This window comes from Lepus europaeus, chromosome 3 (genome assembly GCF_033115175.1).
Source record: "Lepus europaeus isolate LE1 chromosome 3, mLepTim1.pri, whole genome shotgun sequence".
NCBI classification, from domain to species: domain Eukaryota; kingdom Metazoa; phylum Chordata; class Mammalia; order Lagomorpha; family Leporidae; genus Lepus; species Lepus europaeus.
This window is the reverse complement of record NC_084829.1, coordinates 36,908,177-36,922,785: the sequence shown is the minus strand read 5'-3', so window position 1 is coordinate 36,922,785 and position 14,609 is coordinate 36,908,177.

The window sequence follows — 14,609 nt, the reverse complement described above, 5'->3', positions numbered from 1 at the left end:
GGCATGCTGTGTAGGTGGTTGTCAGCCCCTGCTTGAACACCCCCCCAAAGACGGAGCGCCCACCATCTGAGTAAGTAGTAGGGGTGGGTGAGAACTAAGGCACCAAAAAACCTCCGTGCACAGTTGTGTCACCTTCCTCTCCCAATCATTTCTAGAATTCTTTGTTGGGGATGACTTCTCTCCTCATCATCTTGTCACATTTCTGGGCGGGGCCTAGATGAGACCATTTACAGGTCTGGGGCATGTGCCAGGGCTGTGTCAAAAGCTGCTCTAGGGGCCTATGCTATGGCGCAGCGGGTTAATGCCCTGGCCAGCATCCCATATGGGTGCCAGTTTGAGACCCAGCTGTTCCACTTCTGATCCAGCTCTCTGCTATGGCCTGGGAAAGCAGTAGAAGATGGCCCAAGTCCTTGGGCCCCTGCACCGCGTGGGAGACGCAGAAGAAGCTCCTGGCTCCTGGCTCCTGGCTTCGGATCGACGCAGCTCTGGCCATGGCAGCCAATTGGGGAGTGAACCAGTGGATGGAAGACCTCTCTCTCTCTCTCTCTCTCTCTCTCTCTCTCTCTCTGCCTCTCCTCTCTCTGTATAGCTCTGACTTTCAAATAAATAAATAATTCTTTTTTAAAAAAGCTGCTCTACCCCTGGTCAGGAACCTAAGGACCCAGGCTCCCTGGATCCCTAGTGGCTTTGCTGAAGTCGCCCTCCGGGGCTCGCTTCCTGCTTCTGCAGAGCCGATGGCTTGCCCTCTGCCCTGCTTGCCATGTGACGCCCTTGCGAAGTTTCTAGTGAGATAATGTATTCATTTTCTAACAAGTACTCATTGAGCACTTGCTCCACACAAGATAGGAGACCAGAAGCTGGGAAGGACCACGGAGACCACACAGACAGGTAAACAAATAAATGCAGGATACAATGTCAGGTGGCAATAAGCTCTGTGAAATGTAATGTCAAGTGACAAAAACCTTTAAAGATTTTTTTCTTTGAGAGTCAGAGAGACACAGAGTAAGAGAGAGAGCAAAAACAAGCGAGCGAGCGAGTGAGCACATTCCTATCTTCCGGTTCACTCCCCAAAGGTCCACATGACTGGGGCTGGGCTGTGGTCCTGGCTGGCCAGAGAGTGCTCCCTCAACTCAGGGCTAAGACAGCAGAACCCTTGACCACCAGGGCTCGGAACCAGCGCCAATAGCACGCAGGCCCTGTGACACAGCAGGAGCACAAGCGTGGTGGGTGGCCCAACCTCATCTTAGGGTTGAGCCAGACAAAGCATGTTTCCAATGACACAAACCCATTCATAGGACCCCAGGGTGAGGGGACCTGGCCAGATCAACACCCAGCCCACACCCAAGGAAGTCAGCCCTGGCGGGTCTGTTCCCACCACACTCGTTCCGCTAATGCTGGGTGTGGCACGGAAATGGACATCTTGATGTGATTCGTTTCTCCATCTTGGGATGTTTTCCTGGTAGAGGGGGAGGGATCACTGGGGACCCAGGACCTATGCTGCCTTCTTCATGCGGTGTCCATCTGGGGAGCAGGCAGCAGGTGGGGGAAGGCTGGGGCGGGGGTGTTTTTCATGGCCGGGGCCCTGTGAAGGCACCCACATTTTCTGTCCACACTCATGGCCGGCACCTCAGTGTGTAGTGAACAGAGCACGTCCCTCGTTCCGTCCCAATGTCTGGCTGCCCTTTCACACCCCTCCCTACCTGTCCTCCCCCTGCCCTGTGGCTGGGATGCCAGCCGGTGCAGCTGGCACCAACGGGCAGCCATGTCCCAGCTTCCAGTCTTGGTGAGGAAGCCACTGGCAGGGGGTTGGCCACTGTGGTTACTGGGGCTCCCGGAGCCTCCGCTGGCCCCTTGCCACAGGGTCCCAACGGGGAGGGGCGTCTCCCTTCTGCTCTGACTCCTCCATGCTCTCTTGGCCTTTGTGTGGGGAATCTGCTCATGCGTGACCCTGCATCAGAGTTCTGGCTCCAGGTTTCAGTCTGACCCAATCCTGGCTATTTCAGCCACCTGGGGAGTGAACCAGCGGATGGAAGACCTCTCTCTCTCTCTCTCTCTCTCTCTCTCTCTCCCTCTCTTCTTTATTTTTTTAATCCCTTTCTTTCAAATAAATGAATAACCCTTTTTTAAAAAAAGAAAAGTCATCACTTGTTCTAAAAAACTAACCATGAGCAATCTGAAAATAAAATTAAGAAACTCTTCTCTATATCATAACACAAAGAAGAAAGAACACTCAAGAATAAGCAGAAAGTACAATGCATGCACTCTGAGGACCAGAAAGTGAAGGACCCTTATGGGGGAGAGGGACAAGAAACTAGGCCTGGGCAGATATCAGGGGCTTCTTAAGAGGTTAGATGTTCCCCAGAGTCCAGCGGGCAGGACGTTCTCTGGGAAGGAAAAGTCAATCCCCTTCAGATAACCTCTAGGCACGCCCAGAGCAGAGCTGCCACTCCCCTTCGGAGAGTCTCAGCACTCTCCTCAGCACTCTCCTCAGCTGGTTCCCTCAGCACTCTCCTCAGCACTCTCCTCAGCTGGTTCCCTCAGCACTCTCCTCAGCACTCTCCTCAGCTGGTTCCCTCAGCACTCTCCTCAGCACTCTCCTCAGCTGGTTCCCTCAGCACTCTCCTCAGCACTCTCCTCAGCTGGTTCCCTCAGCACTCTCCTCAGCACTCTCCTCAGCTGGTTCCCTCAGCACTCTCCTCAGCACTCTCCTCAGCTGGTTCCCTCAGCACTCTCCTCAGCACTCTCCTCAGCTGGTTCCCTCAGCACTCTCCTCAGCACTCTCCTCAGCTGGTTCCCTCAGCACTCTCCTCAGCACTCTCCTCAGCTGGTTCCCTCAGCACTCTCCTCAGCTGGTTCCCTCAGCACTCTCCTCAGCATTCTCCGGTATGCTAATTGTCCCTCCGAACCAGCCAATCCCGTGCCACCTCTGCATTCCATATGCTAATTCGTTGCCTATATAACCTGTGTGAAACTGCCGCTCAGGGCTCCTCACTGCCTGAGGTGGGGGTCCGTTTGCGCAAACGTTCAATAAAAACCTCGTGCTTTTTGCATCAACTGGTCTGGATCTTTGGGCGTCCTCCCGAGCAAGTGGGCATCTCTGCAACTGAGAGGTCCAACATTTTGGTGGCCCGTACGGGGGTTTTAGGTCGCCCTCAGACCCATTCTCTGCGGACCAGTTGGAGGTATAATTAAGTGTTTTCTGTTTGTTGTTCTTCGTCTTGAGTGTTCTGACTGGCCAGTACCTGACTCTGTGAGACCAGTGGGGGAGGCAGGCGTGCCCAGCAACCCCTGGTCCGTTCCCCGGAGGACGCTCCGGTCTGTGAGACCAGTGGGGGAGGCAGGCGTGCCCAGCAACCCCTGGTCCGTTCCCCGGAGGACACTCCGGTCTGTGAGACCAGTAGGGGAAACCCTCGGTCCGTTCCCCCGGAAGACGCTCCCGGGGTGGTCTGGAGGTGGGTCGGAGACCAAGTCTCCCTCCTTCCCGGGGAGGGCTGGTCAGGCAGCCGCTCCCAAAAATAGCGCAATAGCGTTCGATTTGTCTTAGCCATGTGGTATGTCTTGCTTACTGTATATGTCTGTGCATTGGCTGTTCTTTTTGTTTGGGCTAAAATCCTTGCACACATGGGTCAACAAATAACCATCCCTTTAAGTCTCACTCTAGATCACTGGAAGGACGTTCGAGAACGCGCGCGCCACCTCTCATTGGAGGTTAAAAGGAAACAATGGGCAAAATTCTGTTCCTCAGAGTGGCCGGCCTTCGAGGTCGGCTGGCCAAGGAACGGCACTTTTAACCTCGATATTATTTTACAGATTAAGGCGCGAGTCTTTCAGCCAGGATCCAATGGACACCCTGATCAGGTGCCCTACATTACCACGTGGGAGGATCTTACACGTAACCCCCCTCCCTGGATAGAACCCTTCTCATTCCCGACGGAGCCCATACGGACCCCGTTACCCCCTCCTCCTATCCCGGTTGTGCCAACCTCCTCCCTATACCCTCTGAAGGAGATTCGAGATCCAAAACCTGACAAGCCACCGGTTCTTCCGGCTGATCAGGACTTTCTGCTCTTTGACTCTCCCCCACCTTATCTTCCCGGCCAGCCTGCTCCCCCGCAGGAACTCCCACAACAACCAGAGCGGGATGTGCAACCTTCTGCACCATCCCCTGATTCCACGAGGGCAGGGGAAGAAGTCTCAGCGCCTTCCCCGCCCTCCAGCCGCCTGCGCCTCCGTCGGGGGCAGGCAGGGGGCTCGGGAAGCGTCTGGACTTCGCAGGCTTTTCCTCTTCGCTCGGTGGCTGGCCAGATGCAGTACTGGCCATTTTCTGCTTCCGATCTTTACAATTGGAAAACCCATAACCCCTCTTTCTCTCAGGACCCCCAGGCTCTGACTGGGCTGATCGAGTCAATTTTATTGACTCATCAGCCCACCTGGGATGATTGTCAGCAGCTTCTGCAGACCCTCCTCACTACTGAGGAAAAGCAGCGTGTCTACCTTGAGGCACGGAAAAACGTCCCTGGAGCAGATGGCCGACCGACCCTACTGCTAAACGAAATCGAGGAGGCGTTTCCCTCAACCCGTCCTGATTGGGACTACACCACCGTTGCTGGTAGGGAGCGACTTCGTCTTTATCGCCAGATTCTCCTTGCGGGTCTCAGAGGGGCTGGAAAGCGCCCCACCAATTTGGCCAAGGTACGTGCAGTAGTACAGGGGGCTGAGGAAACGCCGGCAGGCTTCCTAGAAAGATTAATGGAAGCCTACCGTATGTATACCCCGTTTGACCCCCTGGCAGAGGACCGGCAGGGAGATGTAATCATGTCCTTTATAGGACAGTCAGCGCCGGACATCCGCAATAAATTGCAGCGGCTAGAGGGGCTTCAGGGGTATACTATACAAGATTTAATGAAGGAGGCAGAAAAGATTTACAACAAAAGGGAGACCCGAGAGGAGAAGGAGGAAAGGATCCGCAAGGAGCAGGAGGAAAGGGAAGACAAAAGAGACAAAAGACGTAATCGAGAGCTTAGTAGAATTTTGGCCACCGTAGTGCAGGATACAGAAAGGAGTAGACCAGGACAGAATAGGGACTTGGGAGACAAACGAAAGCCTCGGGTGGAAAGAGATCAATGTGCCTATTGTAAAGAAAGAGGACACTGGGTCAAAGACTGCCCGAAGAAAGCACAGGGACCAAAGAGGAGACCAGTTCCAATCCTGTCCCTGGAAGAAGACGACTAGCTGAGTCAGGGCCAGGAGCCCTCCCCTGAGCCCAGGATAACCCTTGAAGTGGGGGGCAGACCGGTAACCTTCCTGATTGACACGGGAGCCCAGCACTCGGTACTGACTTCAGAAAAAGGGCCTTTAAGCTCCAAGACTTCCTGGGTTCAGGGGGCAACTGGAGGGAAGTTATATCGCTGGACAACCAATCGAGAGGTCCAGTTAAGTACAGGACTTGTGACACACTCGTTCTTACTAGTGCCAGACTGCCCCTACCCCCTCCTGGGCAGGGACCTACTCTCGAAGGTAGGAGCCCAAATTCACTTCCATGAGAAAGGAGCTACCATCACAGACTCAGGAGGGCGGCCTCTCCAGGTATTAACACTACGCTTGGAGGACGAACACCGATTATTCGAGAGGCCCTCGTCCACCATGGCTCCCCTGGACCCCAAGTGGCTCACAGATTTTCCTCAGGCCTGGGCAGAGACTGCGGGAATAGGGCTGGCCGTCAACCGGCCTCCCTTGATCATAGATCTGAAGCCCACGGCCATTCCCGTGTCAGTTCGTCAATATCCGATGGGCAAGGAAGCTAAGGAAGGTATCCGGCCACATATCCAGAGACTGTTACACCTAGGCATTTTAAAACCTTGTCGTTCACCTTGGAACACCCCCCTACTACCAGTAAAGAAGCCTGGTACGGGTGACTACCGCCCGGTACAGGACTTGCGGGAGGTTAACAGGAGAACGGAGGATATGCATCCCACAGTGCCCAACCCCTACAATCTGCTAAGTACCTTGCCTCCGACCCACGTATGGTACACTGTGTTAGATCTAAAAGATGCATTCTTTTGTTTAAGACTGAGCCCTCAGAGCCAATCCATCTTTGCTTTTGAGTGGAAAGACCCAGAGACCGGGTTTTCAGGACAACTCACCTGGACAAGGTTGCCCCAAGGATTTAAAAACTCGCCTACCTTGTTTGACGAAGCTCTGCACCTAGATTTGGCCGACTTCCGAGTCAACCATCCGGACCTGGTCCTCCTGCAATATGTGGACGACCTCCTCCTTGCCGCTGAAACTGAGCAGGACTGCCTAAAAGGTACTGGGGCCCTGCTACAGAGACTGGGGGAATTGGGCTATCGAGCCTCCGCGAAAAAGGCCCAAATATGTCAGAAACAGGTGGCCTACCTAGGCTACCTCCTAGAAGGAGGGCAACGGTGGCTGACAGAGAGCCGAAAAAGGGTGGTTGCTCTAATTCCACCCCCCACCGATGCCAGAAAGATGCGGGAATTCCTCGGGAGTGCGGGATTCTGCCGCCTTTGGATTCCTGGGTTTGCGGAGCTGGCAGCCCCATTGTACCCCCTCACGAAGTCCAATGCTCCCTTTCAATGGAGAGAAGAGCAACAGCGGGCGTTTGACAACATAAAAAAGGCCCTATTGTCAGCCCCAGCCCTGAGCCTCCCTGATATGACCAAGCCCTTCACATTATACGTGGATGAGAACAAGGGAGTGGCGAAGGGAGTGCTAACACAAATGCTTGGACCCTGGAAAAAGCCGGTGGCATACTTTTCAAAAAAGCTAGACAATGTAGCGGCCGGCTGGCCTCCGTGCCTCCGCATGATAGCGGCCGTGGCAGTTCTGGTGAAAGACTCGGATAAATTGACTTTAGGCCAACCTCTCACCATAGTGGCACCTCATGCTGTGGAGACAGTTATCCGCCAGCCACCAGACCGGTGGCTCTCAAATGCTCGGATAACTCATTACCAGACTATGTTATTAAATTCAGAGCGGGTCCGGTTTGGGACTGCCACCTCTTTAAACCCGGCCACCCTGCTCCCGGAACTGGGGCCCCAGGCCCAGGTAATCCATAACTGTCACCAAATCCTGGCTGAGGCCCACGGCACCCGAAAAGACCTAACCGACCAGCCTCTGCCGGATGCCGAAATGACCTGGTTCACGGATGGGAGCAGTTTTCTACAGAACGGTGAGCGGAGGGCTGGGGCAGCGGTGGTGGATGGAAAAACTGTTATCTGGTCAAGTGCCTTAAAGCCTGGAACTTCTGCTCAAAAAGCCGAGCTCATAGCCTTAACTCAAGCTTTAAAACTGGCACAAGATAAAAAGGTCAACATTTACACAGACAGTCGGTATGCTTTCGCCACTGCCCATGTACATGGGGAGATATACCGGCTAAGGGGCCTCTTAACCTCAGCAGGCAAGGACATTAAAAATAAGCAGGAAATCCTAGATCTTCTACAGGCCCTGTTCCTGCCCAAAATGTTGAGTATAATTCATTGCCCCGGGCACCAACGAGGAGACGACCCCGTAGCAAGGGGAAACAGGATGGCAGACGAGGCCGCTAAGGCGGCAGCCCTGAGCCAACAGGTGCTCCCGTTAAAGACAATTGAGCCCACCCAAGTATCGAGGGAACCACCTTTCCTCTATTCGGACCAAGACCTAGATACGATCCAGCGGCTCGGTGCAGAGTATGATGAACAAATAAGGGTTTGGAGGCTCGGAGAGAAAATAGTCCTGCCACACCAATTGGCTAAAGAAATAATTACCAGCCTCCATCAATGGACTCATTTGGGACACAAAAAGCTAAAAGCAGCCTTACAGGAAGATAGGCAGTCTTATTACATCCCCGGACTTGATTCTTTAGTCCAGCAGGTGACTGAATCCTGTGTTCCGTGTGCCAAGGTAAATGCCAGACACCTCAAGCTCCCGGAGGGAGCTAGGGTAAGAGGAGACCGACCAGGAATCAACTGGGAGGTCGATTTTACTGAGATAAGGCCGGACAGTTATGGGAATAAGTATCTTCTAGTTTTTGTAGACACCTTCTCCGGATGGACTGAGGCATTCCCCACAAAACGGGAAACCGCCCAGGTGGTCGTCAAGAAGATCATAGAGGAGATCTTCCCCCGGTTCGGCTTGCCTAAGGTAATCGGGTCCGACAATGGCCCAGCGTTTGTCTCCCAGGTAAGTCAGTTGGTGGCCAAAGCATTAGGCATAAATTGGAAATTGCACTGTGCCTATAGACCCCAAAGTTCAGGACAGGTAGAAAGAATGAACAGAACAATTAAAGAGACCTTGACCAAATTAGCGTTGGAGACTGGTGTTAAAGACTGGGTCCAACTCCTCCCTATGGTGTTGTTCCGGGTCCGAAACACGCCCTCTCATTGCGGGCTGACACCATACGAAATCCTTTATGGAGGGCCCCCACCAGTAGCAGGCTTGCTTGACCTTGCCAGTGACTCCGTTGCCGATGCCCCTAAGTTACAGGCCCGGTTGAGAGCACTCCAGATCATCCAGAACCAGGTCTGGAAACCTCTTGCAGCAGCCTACCAACCCAAGACGACAACCATTCCACATCCTTTCCAAATCGGTGATGCTGTGTATGTCCGAAGGCACCAATCTAAGACTCTAGAGCCCCGGTGGAAAGTCCCCTTCACTGTGCTGTTGACAACTCCCACCGCTCTCAAGGTCGACGGAATCGCTGCTTGGGTCCACGCCTCACACGTGAAGCGAGCACCACCTCCCCAGGGCCCCGAGGATCCGGATAGACCAGCCAAATGGAAGCTCCAGCGCACTCAGAACCCACTCAAGCTAAGACTTTCAAAAACTGTTTAATATTTATGATGTTCCTGGCCTTTCCCCATTGTTTTTCCAATCCCCATGCTCCACAATTGTTAACGTGGAACCCAACCCAGTCCAGCAAGAACAGAGTTCCCTCCCTCCAGTAAGGCAGGCTCTCCCTAGGCCGGTCCAATAGATTTTAGGATTAAAATCTTTGCAAAAAGAAAAGGAGGGAATGAAGGACCCTTATGGGGGAGAGGGACAAGAAACTAGGCCTGGGCAGATATCAGGGGCTTCTTAAGAGGTTAGATGTTCCCCAGAGTCCAGCGGGCAGGACGTTCTCTGGGAAGGAAAAGTCAATCCCCTTCAGATAACCTCTAGGCATGCCCAGAGCAGAGTTGCCACTCCCCTTCAGAGAATCTCAGCACTCTCCTCAGTACTCTCCTCAGCTGGTTCCCTCAGCACTCTCCTCAGTACTCTCCTCAGCTGGTTCCCTCAGCACTCTCCTCAGTACTCTCCTCAGCTGGTTCCCTCAGCACTCTCCTCAGCACTCTCCTCAGCTGGTTCCCTCAGCACTCTCCTCAGCACTCTCCTCAGCTGGTTCCCTCAGCACTCTCCTCAGCATTCTCCGGTATGCTAATTGTCCCTCCGAACCAGCCAATCCCGTGCCACCTCTGCATTCCATATGCTAATTCGTTGCCTATATAACCTGTGTGAAACTGCCGCTCAGGGCTCCTCACTGCCTGAGGTGGGGGCCCGTTTGCGCAAACGTTCAATAAAAACCTCGTGCTTTTTGCATCAACTGGTCTGGATCTTTGGGCGTCCTCCCGAGCAAGTGGGCATCTCTGCAACTGAGAGGTCCAACAAAAGCATGGTTGAAAGAAACGAAGAACTAAATAAAGGGACAACTCCTGTTCTCGGATCAGGAGACGGGAGATGGCTGCGTTCTCGCCAAGTCCCGCTGTCAAAGCTCCAGCGGATGCTCCTTCTAGCTGGAGCTAGGGGGGTGTGGAGGACGCCCTGCCACCATGGGGGTGGTCAGTGCAGCTCCATGGAGGGAGGCCAGAGGCGAGCAGGGTGAAGATACTAAGATTCACCCTCGTGCTACAGGTAGAATTAGATCCCTGGGCACTAGAGGGTGGAGGTCAGGGTAAGTGATCATCACCACAGTTCTTCCCCCTTACTCCCGGGAAGGGGCGGGCACTACTACGTGAGCCCTGTCAGCCCCAGCTCCCTGGGGACTAAGCCAGTACTCCCATATGCAAATGAGCGGCAGCCGTGGGCCAATCGGGGCCAGCATCTCAGTGGGGCTGAATATTTTCTTCTCGTCAATGATTGATACTTATGGGCTAACAGCATGGTTTTTCTGTAGCTCTTTGTGCCTTTGTGTACTTTTCTAATTCTCTCCAGGGACACGGGATCTGATTACAATGCTTTTAGGAAAATCATAACAAGCATGACTCGGCGACTGTGTATCCCTTTGTCTAGACTTTTCTCTCTCTTCTCTCACGTGGCTCGGTGGAGAGGAAGAGTGATTTGTGAGCTGTCGGGGTTCAGCTGCCGTAAACAGAAACCATTGCAGCCAGTTTGGGCAGACAGAAGGGGTTAGGGGTTTCTGATTCCCTGGGGAGACTGCAGGAGTGGGTTCTGGGTGAGGCCTCCGGGGACGAGCTGGTCACCACCACCATGGCAGCGGCAGCCACTGTGACCCCGTGAGGAAGTGCAGGAACATTGCTGGAAACCTTGGCTCGTGCCCGCAGTAGCTGGGAGCCACAGGAAGACGCCTCTCGCTTCCTGCTCCCCAGTCTCGGGCTGGAGTGTCCAGGGGTCAGATCCCAATCCCCATGAGAAACTCCACCTGCAAGGGAGTCTGGGAAGTGCACTTCACTTCGTAGACTCTGAGGTGATCGAAGGGCCCTTGAGGGAGGTTAGGATGGACGTGAGAGGCCGGCCCCACAGGACGCCTCCTCAACCTGGGACTGCAGCATTGACTGTGGTTCAACTTGTACCGGAGACATCAGACACTTCTATGTTGTCGGCATGAAAATCACCTTTGCGATGCGTGGTAATATTGGTCTCTGGCCCCTCTGAGTTCACGTGGGATGCCTGTCTGTGGACACCCAGCCCTTGAGTGCTGGCTCCCGAGTCTCCCGGGCTCTGCCTGTGGCTGTGGGGGTCATGAGCGGTCTCCCCCTCCACAGGGCGAGACCTGTGTGTTTTGGGGGGAAAGGGAGCCCACAAATTCTCAAGCACGATGAGCGCTTCCTGGAGGAAGCAGTATGACTTCCAAGTGGAATGTTCTTTTTTCAGTTATGAATCAGCTCAAGAACAAACTCAGAGGCCAAGAAGCATTTAAGAAGATACTTAACGGGCGCCAGTGTAGTGGTGTAGTAGGTTAAGCATTTGCCAGCATCTCGTATGGGCACTGGTTCGAGTCCTGGCTGCTCCACTTCTGATCTAGCTCCCTGCTGATGGCCTGGGAAAGCAGCAGAAGATGGCCCAAGCGTGTGGGCCCCTGCACCCGTGTAGGAGATCTGGAAGAAGCTTCTGGCTCCTGACTTTGGACAGGTTCAGCTCCAGCCGTTGTGCCATTTGGGGAGTGAACCAGTGGATGGAAGACCTCTCCGTATGTGTCTCTCCCTCTCTCTCTATAACTCTACTCTTCAAATAAGTAAGTAAACCTTGAAAGAAAGAAAAGAAGAGAGGAAGGGAATACCATTATATTCTTAGAACTGTATCTATGAATTACGTTGAAATTGTAAAAAACTAAAAATAAATAAATAAAACATGGTTAGCTTCCCTAATAATTAAATAAAGGCCAAATGGAAACCAGAGTGACTCGCGTGATGGACAGTGGCGTCCAGAGGGATGGTCATACACTAAAGGCTGAGAAAGCTGGGTAAAAAGCAAACTCCTCGGTGACATCTCATGTGCCAAGCAGCCTCCTGAGCATCGAATGACCTCCGGGTTCCCTTTTCTCTAGTGTTTATTCTCATCGACTTGAAAGGCAGAGTGACAGAGAAAGACACACACTCTCTCCCTCTCTCCCCCCCCCCCACACTCCCTTCCTCTCTCTCTCTCTCTCTCACACACACACACACACTCCCTTCCTCTCTCTCTCTCTCTCTCTCTCTCTCTCTCTCTCACACACACACACACACACACACACACACACACTCTCACTTGTTCATTCACTCCCCAAATGCCCACAACAGCCAGGGTTGGACCAGGCTGAAGCCAGGAGCCCAGAACCCCATGCAGGTCTCTGATGTGGGTGACAGGGACCCCTTGAGCCAGCACCTATTGCCTTCCAGGGCACATTAGCAGGAAGCTGGATGGGAAGTGGAGCAGCCTGGACCCAAACTGGCGCTCGGATATGGGATGTGGTGTCCCAAGCAGTGGTCTAACCCACTGAACCCCACCACCCATCCGTCTTGGAGCTCTGAGGTCTCTTGCTCACTCAGTTTAAAAAGGAGACTGCTGGGGGCGTGGGAAAGGAGAAGGAAGTCCCTCCCTGCTCTGTGGCCAAAAACTCCTTGGGGCAGTGTTTATTGTGGAGCCAGAGGCGGGCATTTGGGCCAGTGATTAGCTGCCTGATGCGATACCCTTGTTCCCCACGGGCATGCCAGCTCCTGCCTGCAGCTCCCTGCTGTGGCAGCCCCGGGAGGCAGCAGCTGATGGCTCAAGTAGTTGAGTCCTTGTCATCCACGGGGAGAGCTGCATTGGGTTCCCGGCTTCCGGCTTCAGCCCTGCTCAGCCCAGGCCATCATAGGCACTGGGGAGGGTGAACTGTGAATGGGAACTCCGTCTGCCTCTGTCTCTTTCATTCTCAAAAAAAAAAAAAAAAAAAAAGAGCCAGTTATGGAACAGCGTAAGCCAAGACGTTGCTGGGCTGTTGCGTTGATAAGAATTTTATGGTTTCTCCTGAACTTGTTTTCTGGTTCCTGGGGTGTCCTTTCTAACCAGTTCAGAGTCCCTGCTACACGAGGGCCCGCCCCTTCCTCGAAACCCAGCTGCTTCCAGGTCCCACCGGCCGGGGATTCACAGGCTGCTGGGCCGCCCGGGCTGGGCTCTGCTCTCGCCTTGTGGAAACCTCTGCTGGTGGCAACATGGGCCCTCTGCCACATCTGCGCTGGCTGAGAAGGAAAGTCCCTACCAGCAGAGGTCATCACAAGGCGCTGCGTAGGCTGTGAGTTTGGGCTCCAATTTCCTTGACGTGGGTGTTCGGTGTTAACGATTGCCCTTATATGTCCTTTACGTGCTACTTCGTCGTTGTCTTCTTTTTTTTTTTTTTTTTTTTTAGATTTATTTATTTTTATTTGAAAGACAGAGTTACAGAGAGAGAGAGAGAGAGAGAGAGAGATCGATCTTCCATCCGCTGGTTCACTCTCCGGATGGCTACAACGGCCAGAACGGTGCCGATCCAAAGCCAGGAGCCAGGAGCCAGCACCACAGGTGGCAGCTTCACCAGCTACAGCATAGCGCCGGCCCCATCATTGGATTTTAAGACCCATTGTAAAGCCAGGATGATCTCAGCTTGGGATCCGTAACTTCCTCACCTCTGCAAATACCCTTTATCCGAATCAGTTTCACACACACGTGTTCTGGGCATCAGCACTTGAACATATCGTTTGGGAGCCAAACTGTACTGCAAGGGACCCAAGGCCACCACTGACGGTGGCTGCACTCCTTGCTGTCTAAGCCACAGCAGTTACTCCACGGCAGCACGGTGCTGGCGATGGCTGCGGGGCTCTCTCCGCCCCATCATCTGCACAACCTCACATCTGTAAAAGAGGCCCCAGCTCCTGAGGCCTCCATTGCATCCTTTAAGTCCATTCCGATCTGGCCTGGGCCCATCTGCAGGAGAGAGCGAGGCTCTCCGTGGAAGGCAACGTGGAGGGCGTTTGGGCGAGATGGTTAGCTCCAGAGGACCACGGGCCTTCTAGAGCCCTCTCTCCCCTCCCTGCTTCTTATCTAAAGCCAGGAGCCAGGAACTCAACCCAAGCCTCCCACACGCACGGCAGAGACCCAACTTCTTGAGCCGACTCCTAGAGCCTGCATTAGCAAGAGGCTGGAATTGGGAGTGGAGCTGAGACTCGAACCCTGGGCCCTCCACTGTGGGATGTGGGAATTCCAAGTGGTGTCCTAATCGCTGAGCCAAATGCCCTCCCCTCAACAGGATCTGTTCCTGTGATTCTCCTCTTGGGGGTCCAACCCAGAGAAACTGTTAACTCATTTTCAACACACGTTTTGAACAGTTCACGAAGAATAAAAAAGAAAGTAAATAAAAATCATCTTGATTCTATTCCAAAGGAAAATCATTAAAATATTTAGGCAGTTATAGTTCCATTAAAAAAAGAACAGGGGCTGGTACAGTGCCAGCATCCCATGCGGGCACGGGTTCGAGTCCCAGCTGCTCCACTTCTACCCAGCTCTCTGCTATGGTCTGGGAAGGCAGTGGAAGATGGCCCAAGTCCTTAGGCCCCTGCACCCACGTGGGACACCCAGAAGAAGCTCCTGGCTCCTGGCTTCGGATTGGCACAGCTCTGACCGCTACGGCCAATTGGGGAGTGAACCAGCGATGAAAGACCTCTCTCTCTCTCTCTCTACCTCTCCTTCTCTGTGTAACTCTGACTTTCAAATAAATAATCTTTAAAAAATAAAATTAATTTAAAAATAAATAAGTGTATGTGTTTTAATATATTTGGTTGATTCTGCATATGTAATTTCAGTCCCAAAGTTTCTATCTAATACTGTGTCAAGCCTCTGTCCACAGAGTAACCAGGGATACGAGGTGCAGCTGTACATCAAACAGTGACACTGAATGC